Here is a 14,525-nt window from a genome sequence, read left to right as displayed (position 1 = left end):
GGTAGCTTAAAAACATCAATGTAAATCAAATCACCATGTATCAAATAGCCATGCAAAAAATAAAATTACTGGTGCATAAGCCTGTCGCACTAAGCAGCAAGTCAGTTAGTCGCATGATAAATTATAAGGAGCTTGATCATTTCCATTGGGATGATTAATAGTTTTTGAAGTGCTAATTTGTTTACAGAGGCATCAAAATCCATTGTATTCATACTTTTTGGATGGACTACCACTGGAAAGACTACTACTCTCTACTCTAATTAATACGAGTAATTTCCCTGAAGATTCATGTATGTTTACAGATGTTAAAGGTCCATTTCATATTTCTATCTAACTGGAAACCCTAAATCAATTCTGCAGTCATCGTCCCTGACTAGCGGAGTCAAAGCAGTTGATCATATCTGCGCTTCTAAAAGCCTCTGGCTTATCACTCTCAATCCAATTTACTGAACATATAATCACATCACTTACATGGCCTTATCTGACCACACATACGCTCATACGCTCAGACACCGCAACAGATGTCGGGAGTTTTCAGGCTCTGCGCTCCAAAGGCACAACTACAGAACTACTGTGACTCCCATAGGAATCACTTTAAAACTGGGATTTGCGGTCCTTTAGGGATGCACATCCCCACCAAACACTTTCCCATCAGTGTTAGGCCACCGCTGTGCTCGATAACCTCTGTTTACATCCTGGTGAGTGAACACAATAGCTTTCACCAAGCCACCGTCACATTGAGAGCAGCTGAGGTTCGCAAATGTAGGTAGAAAGCTTGAAAACAGAGCATCTGTTCCTGCTTTCCTGTCACTGCGATGTTTTATTCAGTCAAATTGCTGCTTACATTTTCACTCATTCTGAAACATCTGCTGCACCGCCGATGGGCAACATTCCTTATGGCTTTGCAATGTTGCGTCGGTTGCAAAGTAAGCCACATTTATTGTTGCAATCAGTTTAAATAATGAAAAGCTAATACTGTAAAGATCAAGAGAGACACAAAAGCTGTTTTTATGAACATGCCCTCCAGCAGACGTTTTCGCAGATATTTTACTCCAGCAGTAATAACTCAATTGCACAATGAAGATGAGCAATTTATCTAGAAAGCTTCTTCAAACTCAACCTATCTCTAGAAGGTGAATAAACAATAAAAGATTAACATTGCCACACTTTAAAAACATTCCGATGACAAAAACCCATGTGGTGTAGTGAAAAAGTATTTTTCATCTTACAGATTTATTTGGTTCTTGCTGCATAGATGTTAGCTTGGCTGTTCCCTTCCTATGACATTTCACTCAATTCCAACCTCCCTTCAATATTCCTTCTGGGATTTCTCCCACTGAACTCGATTTCTCCTGTTGAATTTCAACCGGAATTTGAACAGAAGGAGGAGTTTTGACTAATGATGTCAATTTTTTGCCGTCTTACAATTGTGGTCTACCTATATAGGGTGGTAGTTTGGCAATGACAGAGGAAGACATGAACCAAGCTACTCAGTCTTTGTTCACCACGCTTCCAAATATTGAGCAAGAGAAAATTTTAAGACATTTTATTGGCATGGTTGTTTCCAGTAAGCTTCATAGTGTAGCTTCCTTCACGATCGAGCTGGGTCATTACATACGTCACAACCAAATGATAGTGATTGGGTAAAATCAGACCCAACCGTTTCAAACGTTAACAGAGTCCACGCATCCAGCAAGCAAACGTTGCTCAATACTTTACAGTCCAGACCTTCTGTACGAAGCAAAGCGTAGAACAAGAGGCTGATTTTTACCAGACTATGTAGATGTTAGTACCAGATTAAAATTACAAGCACAGGTTCAACACTAAGGTAGGCCACACAAAAAGATGCTTTTAAATAAAGCTTTCATTTCTCAGGTGAAAGTGTTTCCTAAAGCAACATGGCTCTATGTGAAAACATTATTGTCATTATTGCTCAACATCGGACCAACAGCGTACCATGGCTTTGTGATGGTCTGAACTTCAACATACTCCAGTGCGATTGAATTAAAACAGCCACAATAAAAAAAAGAAAAGAAGAAAAGATTCTCATTATTGACAGTTCTCATTAGTACAACAAACACGACCCTAGTTTGAGGACACTCGGTATCATCTTTCTTCCATGTGTGCTGGACACCTGCTCTAATTCGCCCTGCCCACCATCTACATATCAGCTTTCTATTCCAGTCTCCACACATTATCCAGACATTATGACTGATGATGCTTCACCATGATGATGTTAAAGAGAGTCACATTCCTGGCTTTGCTGCGGTAATGTAACCCCGGCGGTTGCTTAGAATGCTTCTGTAAATGAGACCGACTTGTACAGTTGGACAGTCCCGTACGCATATAGGTTGGCTACTAGCTCCAAGGCATATGGTTTAAATTCCACTACTTAAAACTCCCTTCATTTATATAAGGGAGATAATGCAGGATTGTATCTGGTTCAGAGAACATCGGTTAACCCCTCACTTGCCAACCTTCCTACTTCAAAATGAGTATCTAAGCAAATTCGTACAAAGTTTTGAACTAAAAAAATTTATTTGAACACGTTTCTGGAATTAAAATATCACAGATAGTCATGGTTGGACTATTAGAAGAGGACGCGATATTAGTCGTTTTGAAGTAACGCTGTTCTGTCAACAAGCTGCTTGACTTAGCATGTTTGTCAGTAAAAATAAAGAATCAACAATTCTGCAGCTAACCAAAGTGATTAATTAAAACTAACAAAGCAGTTTATGCCAGCTGTCAGCCACACTCCTTCTGGCTTACGCTAGTCCCAAAATGGCGACAAGAGTTGGGAGAAACCACCAAAGTCGGTTTGGTTGTTCAACAATAATTGATTCCATTTTTTGAAAATTATATCTTCTGTTCAGTATTCATTACACAATAGATGTATACATAACCACAATACAATGACCTTTTGAATTCTGCACGTAAAAACTAAGCAAAGTATGAAAAATTACTATTGGAACTAATAAAACCTAAACTGAAACAAAACAATATTTAACTAATAACAGCTAGCAAACACACTCTAAAATAAACTGAATTAGATAAACCAAAAGTAACAATGAAATAAAACTAAACTGTGATGGAAAACCCAGAACTGTTACAACCCTGTAGCTAACCAAGCTAAATAACTAAAAAACATTTCCTAGCTTTCCAAAATTATTCCAGTCTCACTTGTTTGTATTGCCCATGTGTTTCTATGACGACCTGTGATAGTGTGGTGACATCAATGCCTGATTACCACTGATGTCAAAAAGAATATGGCAAATTTGTAATGTCACATAACTTACATAGAGGCCTACCTACTAAAAGTGAGTGGCAGAGAGTCAGCAATCATGCTTCACAATCTCATTTGGCACCATGCAAACTCTCAGTCTGCGCCCATGAAGTTTCACTTACGTGACCTGCCAAATCTTTCCCCTTTCATTTTGTTTTGACTGCTACCAACATGGCTTTTACACATGTTAATTACTTTCTGCTAAGGCCGTTGTGATCAAATCACCATTGTCCTTATTCTAAGTAGATCTTGATTCACTTGGCAGTACATTTGGTTTAGATTAAAAAAAGGAGCACAGCATGCACCTCCGCCTTCACACACCTGTGAACGCCAGAGATGCGCAGCAGCGATACCAAATAAAACACAAAATTAACGGAAATATCAAGACGGTTGTATCACAGCAGACTGAAATGCACTGTTGGCACCATACCAAGTAGTACCACCATGCCGTAGTTTCAACTGTTTCACCGTATTACTTTATATGTAATGAAAACACACCATGAACGACATATCCCATATGTCACCGGACTTAACGTTTCACAAATGAGTTTGATTTCTTTACGTTTGCACTGATGTGAAAAGATATTCCAGCATATTCCATGCATGACAAAATGAGAAACAGTGTGACAGCAACTTTTTATTTACAGTAAAGAGGATGTGTTCTTGCTCACAGTGACTTTGAAATTTCATCTCAGCACTTGAAACTGAATTACAGGGTTTCAGCATGAGCTGTAAAAATATCCATAGCTGGCCATGATTTTAACCACAGCGGCTGATGACATGTTCATTCTTAATTTTACATTGGGAATCTCATTTAAATCAAAATAACAATAAATTATATATAAACCATACATTTTTAAGATAACATTGTCGTATTTTAGCCACAGCAGTTATTACTCTTTTTCTGCTTTCAGATAAACGCAATTAGATCAAATTATGGATGTTTTTTAAAGCCACTCAGTATATCAAGTTGCCGCCGTCATGACAATATCAACCTATAAACTTCCTCAGTCACAAGAACTCTTTGGTGCCATATTTGGTAGACTGTTATATTTCAGGTGCCTTGCTTTGAAGCTATTTTCAATGATAAATTTGATCACTTCCTTTTGTCTACAGCTGTCTTAGGGACCAAGATCAAAAAACACAAGAAAATTAGTGGGGACACCATGATGAGGAAAAATGAGGAGAGTAGAGTAAAAAAAAACAAAAAGTGGGTTAATCATAATTAATGTCGTGCAGTCCTAGAGGTGGTTATTTTACTTCTTGAGATTTTTGGTGTCTTTGTAGTTGTAGTTGCATTGGACCTAACTACCACAGGAAGTTCCATTCTGACTATCTGTCAATTTAAACCTGCAGCAGTGACGTGTTGACCCACTTTGACAACCAAAGACCTAAAGTAATTTTATGTGATCTACTTATAGTCTGTATAGTCTGTAGTTATGTGGCTGCAATAACTAATATCTATCAACAGGGCCACACTTCCAGGTACTTTGGTCTAATCAGGGGAGAAAGTAATACTTTGTAAAAGTCACTTGACCCAAACAGGGATTCAAATAGCAATGAATAACGATACAGTCAAATACAAAGTCTTTAAAAATGATTTTGGAGTGTATAGAAATATGTATGATAATTTAGCTCTTTATGGCTATTTATCTGAGAAACTCTTAATTTTTTATGGTGGGGTATGTCTGCCATAAAAAATGTCATTTTTAAATCACATATGACTTAAAATTATTTTTACTTCTTGATTTAATGCCTTGAAATTGGGCCTCTGTCTCTTTAAAAACTTCTGCTCTTTCTGAAGCTCCGCCTCCAGGAAGTCATCACAACATGGCTCCTCAATTTAACAAAGTTTCTACCAGTGTTGCATTGAGAAGTAGCTCATATGATTAGCTCAGCAGATGTGCAGTTCCACACTGCAGTTAGGTGTTTGCTAATTGCTGCTGACTAGTCTGAAGGAGCCTGAAGGAGCTGACCAAGGGAGTTTATGAGGAGGGGCTGCTCTGTGAGTCAGAGGCGTGGAAACTGCAGCTCTGAGGAGGAGCTGCGTCTTTAAGACGGCGCTAGGTCCAACCAGGCTTTTTCCACACCTGAATGGTTGCCATGGAGATTAAAGGATTTCTCAAACATACATGAAAAAATCAAGGCAGCACTCCAGGTGTGTTTTTGATGAGGGAATAACATTATAACATGACGTAAAGCTAAAACAAAAAAAGGAAAAAAAGTGGCTTTTACATAATACTTAATAATGCCCCTTTAATCCTCAAACTCATTCACCTTCCCTTAAATTCCTGATAACGTTCACACCTCTGTCCTTGTCAAAGAGCAAAGGTTTGCGGCCGGTCAGAGTGGCTCAGCGGGGGAGCTGGGTTTTGCTCCACAGAGCAGGTGGTAATGACTTTCCACACTTCCCTGCTCCTCCACAAGCCAATCTCCAACGTGACGGCGGCCGGGCGGGTGATTTCTGGCCTTCTAAAACTGCAGACGATGGGAAAGCCGCCGGGGCCGACGCCATACGCCGATGACGGGGCGAATAGCCACAGGAGCTGAACAATCAGAGCCATAGGTACGACAAATCTATTTAAAACATCTTGGAATATAAAAAAGGAATCAAAACATAATTTTAAAAAAAGGCTTTCATGTGGGGCATATTCACTGTTTCTGTTTTCATCCCCTCTGGCAGTGGACGCATGAAGCATTCACATGGGGTTTTACGAGCTGTGCACTATTGATCACAGCGGACATGAGGCTGCGGGGTATGTCTGCTCTGGAAGCACGGCTGTTGTTGTTGTTTCCAGACTCCACATCATGGACCTCTTTTTTTTTTCTTTGTTTTTTTTTTTTTGAGCCTGACAGGGTAATAATAGCAGCTCCGGCCTCGTGCTCCCATCCCCTCCATCCACTTGTTTGCTGTGCAGGGAGCCTCTTTCTGATCAGCGCAATCAGGCTTTTAAGCGCAGCCTCTGTCCGCCGCCCGGTGCTAAAGTGTGTGTTCAAAATGGAGAGCGTTCACAATGGATAACACTCTCACAATGTCAGAAATGACCACTCCCCACACATCTCCTTAAAACCTCAGCAGCAGCAGCCGCAGCACAAACGGAGGTGGTGGAGGTTCCCCCGTTGTTATTGTTGTTTTTATTTTTTTTATTTATTTTATCAGCCTCACGGCGTCTACTTCCCAGGCGCAGAGCCATGTGAAGATGTGGAGGAGGAGAAGGAGCCAAGCAGGGGTATCCTGGAGTGGAACATCGAGTACAGCTTTATCAAGTTCAAGCCGCCATCCTCTACCTGGGGCATTAAGTGAACGTACAAGAAGAGAGGTCGCTCCAGCTGGTGTGTGTTTTTTTTTTCTGTTTTTCTTTGCTTTCATACGTTCCACCTGCGCTGTAGGGAATTTCATGTGCAGTGACAGTGAAACAAAGAATGAACGGAAACGCTAAAATAAAAAGCCAAAAGTGAACAGATCTCACATACTGGTGTTTCTGACCATCAAGCAAATGATCGATAAAGATAGTGACAACCTGAGTCAATGATGCAAATGATGGTGGGGTTTATTAAGAGAAAAAAAACATACAAGTCAGCCTGACCCTTAGTAAAAAAGTTATTAAATCACAGTTTAACTGACACTTTTGGTGCAGTTTCACCAGACACACCCAGACCTGCTTGCTGCCACACCAATAAATCACTGACATTCTGTTTTATTTTTAATTGGTTGGTTTTGGATTTTTTTGTTTTGTTCCGCTTCTTTTTCTTTAAATGTATTGGTTCTGGGGTTTTTTTTTATTATTTATTAATTCTTTCATTTTTATTGGTTCTGGGTTTGTTTGTTTTTTTTACCCTGATTCTGTTTGTATTTTTTCTTTACATAAAGAACAATGTGTAAAATAAGACACTTATGGAAGAAAGGGAGGAGAGTCAAATAAGTTCATTCTTTTGTCTGTCTCTTTATCAAACACATGTCTACAAATATATCATGTTTTCAATGTGAATATGTTTGAAATAACATAAAAAACTAGACTAAACTAAACAGAACCCGGCTTAACAGCACAACCCAAAAAAATAAAAAATCTTTCAAAGAGCTAAAGAAACTGGAGAGTGAATGAGAAACACAATGCTGTAATTGACACCTCTCAGTCTGGAAAGACATTTCAAATGCTTTGGAACAATAGCACACCACAGTGAGAGCCATTATCAGCTAATTGAAAAATAAAAATAAAAACACATGGAGCAGCAGTGAATCTTCCCAGGAGTCACAAATGAACCCCAAACCCTCCATGGGAGACGAGTTTTGGATTTTGGGGAAACACATTCCATGGTCTGATGAGAACAGAGAGAAACTTTCCGAAAGGTTTGCGTCCTGTTACATCTGGTGTTAAACTAACTGCGTTTTAGCAAAAGAACATCATAGAAATCAGAAAACTAGATTTTCTTACGGCGGAAAATCCTGAAGGAGATTGTCAAACACTGCATTAGCCTGAGTCTGTTTTTAAGCAAATGTAGTAAAATGTTATTTTTCATTAATTTATCTAAACTTGATTCTATAAAAACAGAGAGCTAACAAACCACCGAAGTGGTAGCTTCTCCTAGCGTACACCGCTTCCTGGATTGGAAACGCAAGTTCAAGTTGTGATTTATATCTTCGTGACAGACTCCTGGCTAGCTCAAGTTCAAAGGTCAATAGTCACTAAAGCACATGGATAACCTATGAACCCATCCTTGTGTCCGTTTTTTAAAAAGCACATCATGAGGAGGGGCCGGCCGATCGCTGCGATTTGAGGAATATTTGTCTGGAAACTGTCAAGCAGATGTCCTTAAACAGATCTGACTTAATGTCGCCTCTTTGATATTGAAAAAAAACAAAATCCCAGAGGAATTCTCAGTCAGCTGAGAGCCTCCTTTATTCTGAAGGGACATAAAAACACAAAGCGAGTCAGAGCATGGCCTCAGAGCCGCACACTCAATTACAGAATCCCTCAGAAATCAAAGAAAAAGTACGATCCCTTTCATTTGTCGGATGAAAGTCGTTTGATGGTTTTTCTTTGTTTTGTTTTTGTTTTTTTTGCTCTGCCGTTACAGAATCATAAATTTGAAAACACAAAATGAAATGGGAAAATAAAGAAAAAAGAAAGAATTCCTCGTGGTTCGCGTTGAGGGAAAATAAGATCCAGACTCTTTGTCTTCATCGAGACGTCCTGTCGGAGGACGCAGGCCAGACACGAAACGAGGAAGAGAAAAGAAAAGCGACAGCTGACAGACAACGAGGAACCGACTCCTGGTGGCAGAACTTCACCTTTGTGTCGATAACGCTACAGAAAAGTACCAGACAAACAGCTAGGACTCTTTTATGTGGATTATTTTTATTGTGGACTCTCACAACCTCTTGGCTCAGCTGCCAGCACATTCTGACTTGATTTCCACTCCTAAACATATAGATTACTGGTGACCCACTCCCCACTGCCTGACCCTGAATTAGGGTTCAGCCAGGAAGCCGAACAGGGCTAATCTCTGACATTAAGCTTCCGGCAGCAAAATGCTGAGCTTTAAGTTTCATTCCTCTACTTAAAAACCGAGTTCCTCGTTGAACTAACAGGGACTTTACCTCACACCGTCACCTGACACAGGGCACAATCAAGGGCATGATCTTTCTGGGCGGAGGACCTGCTACACACATAACCAGTCTGACCAGAACTACACCAAGTGCTGAATTGTACCAGCATAAACACCGTATCACATAGCCTCTCATCCAAATCTGAACAAAAGACGCTGATAATGACAACGTGTGGGAAAGCAGGTAAAAATGCTGACGAACGACTTCTCGCTCCATACGTGGGGGGCTTTGAGGAAAGGTTGGGAACAAGTCGTCGGCTCGGGTCGCACCGCTCAGGTTGAATGTTTACGTTTCTGAAAAACACACCTTTGCCTTGGCTCACACGTGCCAAACTGAGCGGCGGCGTTTGGAGTAGCCTGCGACGGTTGACGGCTTTATTGAATCAGAAGTGCTGACCTCATTGAAAAAGCAGGAAAACATCCCAGACAGAGAGTCGACACAAAAAGCAGCGCTGCCTGTGCAGTTTGTCCCTCTGACAGACAGAGTAACGGAGAGAGCGAGAAAGAAAGAAAAGCAGCACATGTTGCTCCTACAAAGAACAAATTCAATACAGTCACCTACACAAAGGAGGTCGGCCCGGGCCTTTTGTTCTGTATCGTTCGCTCACATCTTCCTGTCACCGGCCTTTTCCTCATACCAGACCTGTAGATATCACAACTCAGTGAAAGGAAGACAACCCCTCTCACCGTGTCGGACTAAATCACCTGCTTTGAGAGACTTGCAAAAGTCTTATTCAGAATCTGGATCTTTTATTCTAATTTGTTTTGATGGATGAACACAAAGTAGTGCAAAACCTAGATTTCGGTTGTACCCAAATGAATCCCCTCGGTTGTTTTTACAGCTAAAATACTAATGTCTCTGCCACCTTTCCACTTCCGCAGAACAAAGTAGCCCAGGCTCAGTCAGGATGGACAGAAAGCATCTATAAACGTCAATTCTTCAGATTCTCCGTTAGATTTAGGTCATTCAAGCTCATAAATATTCCTTGAATTAGATACTGTTGCATCTCTATAACATCTGTTTAGGGTTGTTATCCTGGTCTTGAGTTAACCATTTCAATCTCAAGTCTATTAAGTCCTTCAACAAGTTTGATTCCCTAAGTTACTTGCATTTGGTTCCAGGATATCCATATCACCATGGAGATGGTGTGCAGCGTTGGGTTTCTGTCACACCTTTTGGACGCAAACCAAGATGTTGGAGCCGCACAGTATTATTCAAATTGCAATCACCCCTGTAATATCAATGTGTGTAACATGGAATCACAATTTTTGGATGCAACATTTGGTTGGATATTGTGTTTCAACTGCCATGCGTTCACATTCTGGACGCCAAGACTAAATCTGGCCAATTGGATGAGCTCCAGATGCCCTTGGTACCCAGACCTGATGTAGATTTTTGGCAAACAAGATGCGAATGCTCATGATGAGGGTTATTGGCATTATGATAATTGGAAATAAAAGAGGAAATCATCAACGTCGCAAGTTTGTTTCTTGAACTTGTGCAGCTCTACTCCCATCTGACACAAACACAGGATCTTATTTAGAGGTATTGCAATAAAAAGGGGGCAGAATGCTGAAATTTGGTAACAAAATCCTTAATTTTGTTTTAGGGAAATGAACACTTTCGCAAGCTAGAGCGTGTTGTTGGTGTTTTCATGAGCCAGGGGTGACAAAAGACCCATACAGGATGTCACATGCCTGCCTATCCCATTGTGTGATTTGGCCAGGAAACAGGATATTCACTCAGAGAAGAGTAGAGTAGAGCAGAGCAGACACAGCTGACCGTAGTGAGCTTTTCCTCACGAAGGGGTCAGGACAGATGGCCTGTTGCAACTTTTGTTTTGGAGTTGGAGATGCTCTTCCTTAAATTTTCCAAAATAAACACGACCAAAACCAACGGTCTGCACGGCTCCTCCGGCGTTGACATGTCAACACTTGATCCAGCTGACATTCAGCCAGCAGGAGTCAGCTGACCTGTAACCCATTTGCACAGTCTCTGTGTCTCCGGGTTCATATGAAAACTGAGTCAGGAAACTAAATGCACATTGCATTCAGTAGGAAAGTGAACATGAATGAATATGCATTACTCGGAAGTAGCTCATCCATTGTGAGCAAAGTGTGCAGAAACGCGACAAGCATGACAAAAACAATAATAACAATAATGGAACAAAAACGTTTTCCCTCCGTGTTAACAAGTGATCACATCCCTGCGCGTTGTGGTGGGACTGGCTAGTGAACAATCGGAATTGTTTCTTACCTTGTGTCTTTTGTTGTGATCTGATCGCTCACACTTTTATTGTCTGGCCGTGGAGCGCCGGTCAGCCACTCAGAACCCTGCTCTCTCTCTCACACACACACAAACACACACACAAAATCCCACAGAAAGCGTTTTTTTTTTTTTTAACGAGGAGTCACTTAATCGGCGTTAAACTCGTCCACAAAGTCAAAGAGAGGAATCTGTTGCCTGTTCGGCATAATAAGCTCCGCGGAGAGCCATCCACTCTCCGCTCCTCTCCTCTCCTCCTGCCCCGCCTCCGCGCTGCCTTCCTCGGATGGGACAGTTGAATGTCCCTCTGCCGCTGCGTCGACGCGGCGGCGTTGGCCAATAGGAAAGCGCTCTCTGCTGCCCAAACCCTCCACTGGTTGATTGGAGGGGAAAAAAATAAATAAAAAACCAAGAACAAAGCACGGCGGAATAAATCAACCAGCTCTGATAACAGAAAGCTTTGACTATATTAGACTACAGTATTAAGAAAAATGAAAAAAAAAAAATGAGAATAATGTCATAATGGTACGAGAAAAAAAAGTCATAATATTACCAGAATAAAGTTTTAATATTACGACAATAAAGTCGTAATGATACGAGAATAAATCATAATATTGGGAGAATTAAGTAGTGATTTTATAACTCCTACACGAAATATAATTTAAAAGAATTAAATGAGGAATTGAGCATCTTGTGAAGTAGCATCCACTAACAGGAGTGCAACGGTAACAGAAGGGCTGTAGATTTCATGGTATTAATAGTAATGTTTTTATTTTTAGTGCACTAAGAGTGCTTAGTGGGAGACGCAAATGACAATTTCCCTGAGGGAAAAATTACACAGGGATTCAAGAAGTATCTGTCTGTCTGTCTAACAAATAAGGCATACTTTGGAAGAACGACTCAAAGCAGTCAAGTAATGTTTGCTTCCAAGATTGCGTTCGCATTCATACCCCGGTTGCTGCCACCACTGTGTTGTAGCATTGACATTGTGTGTTCAGAATGATGTACAGCGTTTTCCAAAAAGGGCCAAAGTGTTAAATCTTACCAGACAAAAATGCCTTGTTGATATCAGAGATGAGAGCAGAACCAAGGAGGAAGACTGGCTGTAGATAGGCGACGTTATCTTCAGTAACCACTCGCTACAACCCAGGTTTGATGAATACCATCTCTGCATATACAACATGTGTAATCTCATAACAGATGAGCTACAGCAGCAGTGGAACTGCTTGGGTACCACTCTTGATGAGTCTTGGTGTTAACTGCCTCACATTTTGCAGTTAACATCGTAAAAGCATGGATTCATCCTGGTAGTGGTCATAGTGTAACTTGGTCTGGTTATCGCCTTCCTACATAATTCTACTGAAACCTCATCTTCCTTCGGCTCTCCGTCTTGGAACAGAAGGAGGAGTTGAGAAGGTTAACGTTGCGTTTTGAATTGTCATCTGCGTATGTGTAAGGTTGTAGTTTGGCAACGGCAGTGGAGGAAGTGAACGAAGCCACTCAGTCCGTGTTGGCCACGCTACCAAAGGCTGAGCAATTGGATTGCAAGAAGATTGTTTGAGACATTTTATTGGGATGGCGTTCATTTTTACAGAGCACAAATTTCAACATAAGCTTCCTTCATGATCAAGTTGATGTTAGTAACTGGGGAAAAAAAATCAGACTAGCAAGCAATCATTTCTCAACAGCCAAGGGACCGGATCCTATGGACGAAGCAAAGCATAGAACCCAGGGCTGGTTGTCTTTGCTAGGCTAGGTGTCACTGCGAGAGGAATCATTTCTTGGCTCATATTGAACCTTAAATACAAATTAAACTCCACCATCAATCTGACCATGATCATACCTTTTTTGACCACAGATCTATAGCTATAAAGCAAGAGCTTCATCTTTCAGCTAAGCTCCTAATCACCACAGCGTACTAGAGCTGTAATTGTTGTAGAGGGAGTCCAGATTGGTCCATCTTTCTCACTCGCTGTCAAGGCACCAAGACACCTAAACTCCTCTGCCTCTGATGAAGACTCCTAATCCAGAACCCCAGGAACTATTGCTAAATACAGACTACAAATGTACAACCCATTGTTGATATTTTTGTCTCGTTGTCAGATGTATGACAAAAAACAGTGAAGAGAAATCCTGAAATCAGACACAGTTAAAAGTTTTACAAGCTCATATTAAAAAACATTACTTAGCGCTTTAAACAGACGGCGGACTTTCCAGCGACTGTGGTATAAAGGAAAGGAGTGTCGTGCGGCTGTGGCCTCGTAGTAGACGGAACAATGGAAAAACCCTGTAATCCACGCAAACTGGTGGAGGAAGGAAATGGGAAGGCTGAAACTGTCCAGAAGTTCAACGAAGATTGATGGCAACAACAACAACAACAACAACATGATGATGCCCACTGGAGGAAGAGAGGTCATATATAGGGAACAGAAGATGAGTCCTAACGTCTGAGCAAAGGCCCATTCTGACGCTCGCACCTAAATGAGTCACTCTGGGGACCGCCCCTTCCCCCTTAGCCCTTTGTGAAGGTTTCTGTGAGCCTGTGATTAGGCTCACCCCAGTGCCATGTGTGCACCATGTAGCCCACCACAACTCCCCCCTCCCGGCTCCCTAAAACATGCACAGCAAATCTGTGCTGGGCCTCAACTCCTGCTGAGACTAGCCCTGGAGCTATTGTCCTGATGACACTTCATGTAAGCGGTCGATTCAGATTTTTATAGAAGGTCTCCTTTGCAGCTCTATAATAGATTTTCACTGCAAGTAAAATCGATTTCTATGTTAAATGACACTGAAAAGGTAAGAGGTTTTAATGAGAGGACTTGCTTGTTAAGGAGGGGGGGGGGGTAATAAATTAATTTTCAGTACAAGGGGATTATGTGGTGCATGTGGAACAGATGTTAACACAGAGAGGTCTTCCCTCCTGAGAGTAGCCTCTGACTGACACAGTCTCACTGGCTTGTTGCCAATGTGTATCCCATCCTTTACTTGCCCCCACCTCTCCAACGACAGACTAACACAGCCCACCCCCAGCCCATCAACGTTTAGCCTTGACCTTGATGGGCTGGTACTGTCTTCTTCCTTTGTGCTCACACAGACACTATCTTGGCCAACTTTCCTGCCTTTTCTTTTTTTCCTTACGAAACTCAATTCATGAACAGCTTGATGAACCAAGGCTGAGGCTCAAACAATAAGTGGGCACTGACCCCTTCCGTCCCATCTCATCCTTTCAGACCTTTAAGCAGGTCAGCTGTTGTGTTGCAGGAGTGCATGATTGTGAGGAAGAAGGAAAGTGATGGGTGGTAGTCAATATTTAAAAATGGAATAAGTATGATAATGGAATAAGTAACTTTTCATTTACTCCAATGCCTC

At 41.3% G+C, this 14,525-nt stretch overlaps 1 protein-coding gene across 1 annotated transcript in view; it reads right to left on the bottom strand.

Annotated features, from left to right (window-relative positions):
- The window catches only part of LOC102228572 (FERM domain-containing protein 4B-like), a 54,717-nt gene extending 43,308 nt beyond the window's left edge, over nucleotides 1–11,409 (bottom strand). The window contains exon 1 of the mRNA XM_023324615.1: nucleotides 11,148–11,409. The gene's annotated coding sequence lies outside the window, so the exon portion shown is untranslated. The remainder of the gene's footprint in view (nucleotides 1–11,147) is intronic.
- Between the last annotated feature and the right edge of the window lie 3,116 nt (nucleotides 11,410–14,525).

The sequence above is a fragment of the Xiphophorus maculatus genome, chromosome 20 (assembly GCF_002775205.1).
Source record: "Xiphophorus maculatus strain JP 163 A chromosome 20, X_maculatus-5.0-male, whole genome shotgun sequence".
Taxonomy (NCBI): domain Eukaryota; kingdom Metazoa; phylum Chordata; class Actinopteri; order Cyprinodontiformes; family Poeciliidae; genus Xiphophorus; species Xiphophorus maculatus.
Note: the sequence above shows the minus strand (reverse complement) of the source record. Positions and strands in the feature narration are given on the sequence as shown.